Raw genomic sequence first — 2,036 nt, forward strand, 5'->3', positions numbered from 1 at the left:
GATAAGGACAATTGTGTCTCATTGAAAATATAGGGCTCTCTCACTCTCTCTCTCTCTCAATGAAAACTGGGTTATCACCTCGGGATTGTAAATTATATAAAAAAAAAATATGTACTGGGTTATCACCTCGGGATTGTAAATTATAAAAAAAAATTTATGTACGGTTGAGAGAAAAGTCTTCAGCCTGCAATTATTTAAAAAGGCTCCAAGAGTCTCGTCCTCACATAATAAAACCCTATATAAACCCCTCCACCAACTCCGGGCTTCTCCATAAGGCTCCTAACTCTTTCTTGACTTCTTGTCTTGCTTTCTCTTCCCCATTCCTTGTGCGGCAAACTCTCTGGAAAGGTCTGAGAAGAAATGGCCACATGCATCGAGTGCTCGAGGTGCGAAATGGTTTCCAATCAGCATTCATTCGATGCAGACCAATCTCTAATCGCAGATCAGAGCACCATTTACAAGTTCTTCGAGCTTTCGAGAGCATTCCAACACGCCAAAGATGAGGAGAGGGATGATGATCTATGGGTGACGATGAGGGAGGAGGCCAGGAGGGATGTGGAGCAAGAACCAGTCTTGGGGGGCTTCTACATGGCTGCTATACTTTCACACGACTCACTTGAGAGTGCTCTAGCTAGCCATCTAGGAAACAAGCTCTCTACAACTTACCTGCCAGGTTCGAGCCTAGATCAGGTCTTCTTGGCCACGTTTCTCGAAGACCGTGCAATCCGGAACGCGATCCGAGAAGACCTGAAGGCAGTTAAGGAGAGGGATCCAGCATGTGTTAGCTATGTGCAGTGTCTACTCAACTTCAAGGGGTTCCTAGCAATTCAGGCTCATAGGGCGGCTCATAGGCTCTGGACCCAGGGCCGGGTTCCACTGGCCTTGGTGATCCAGAACAGGGTGTCTGAGGTATTTGCCGTGGACATACACCCCGGGGCACAGATCGGGAAAGGGGTGCTGTTGGACCATGCTACCGGAGTGGTGATTGGCGAGACTGCCGTCATCGGCAACAATGTGTCGATCTTGCACAACGTGACACTCGGGGGTACCGGCAAGGTCAGCGGTGACCGGCACCCGAAAATTGGTGATGGGGTCCTAATTGGTGCAGGTACAAACGTTCTGGGTAACGTCAAGGTCGGAGCTGGGGCTAAGATCGGGGCGGGGTCGGTCGTGCTGAAGGAGGTGCCGGCCAGAACCACAGCAGTGGGGAACCCGGCGAGGTTGATAGGTGGGAAGGACAACCCAATTAAGTTGACCCAGATTCCCAGCTTAACAATGAACCACGCCTCCTTCATATCTGAGTGGTCAGACTATGTAATCTAATTGCTTAGTTTTGCAATTCACCCACAAATATTATGTAATGCTTTCAGCCACTTGTTGAAAGTTATTATAAGGATCTTTCTCATATATGTTACTCTCTCTCTCTCTCTCTCTCTCTCTCTCTCTCTAATATATATATATATATATATATATATATCGATGGACCACACCTTCTGTACATATTAGGCAGTTGATTGTTTACATGCCGAACATAAGGTAGTCAAGTGATTACGCGTTCCTTAAAAAAAAACTGATTAAGCCAGAAAACATGTACAGGAGCAGGTACCCACAAGTATCACAAAAACTTCAAGAGCAGGAAGAGCATATTGCTTAGAGTATATTCTATATGCCATTGTGGCAGCAATAATTGAAATGGGGTCCTGGCTGAACTGAGATATTCTATAGGTATTTCCATCACTGAATTTGCTTAAGGGGTGCCATATTTCCTCTTCAATGTTACATGCAACTGAGAACGATAGAGGAAAAGTATGCCTTGTAACAAGATGAGCTTCAACGAGTTGGACATCTGATAGCTCAATGAGAGCACATCAGGTTATATTGTATGTAACCCATTCATCGGTTATATTCAATATTCACCCCCACATCTTACTTGATGGAGATGTGCATGTAACTGGGTCCTGGAAGCCCCCTTTGTTGGTACATGGTGTACAGATAATTAGGAGAGATGTAGCCCTGCGCAAAAGCTAGCCATGTGC

At 45.8% G+C, this 2,036-nt stretch overlaps 1 pseudogene across 1 annotated transcript; it reads left to right on the forward strand.

The window, feature by feature from the left end:
- The first annotated feature begins 324 nt into the window (after positions 1-324).
- On the forward strand, positions 325-1,405 carry LOC149838379 (serine acetyltransferase 1, chloroplastic pseudogene; annotated as a pseudogene). Its single transcript, XR_016431956.1, has one exon. The product of XR_016431956.1 is annotated as a serine acetyltransferase 1, chloroplastic pseudogene (transcript).
- Positions 1,406-2,036: the final 631 nt, after the last annotated feature.

Source organism: Nuphar pumila, chromosome 5 (genome assembly GCF_984573655.1).
Source record: "Nuphar pumila chromosome 5, dmNupPumi1.hap1.1, whole genome shotgun sequence".
NCBI lineage: Eukaryota > Viridiplantae > Streptophyta > Magnoliopsida > Nymphaeales > Nymphaeaceae > Nuphar > Nuphar pumila.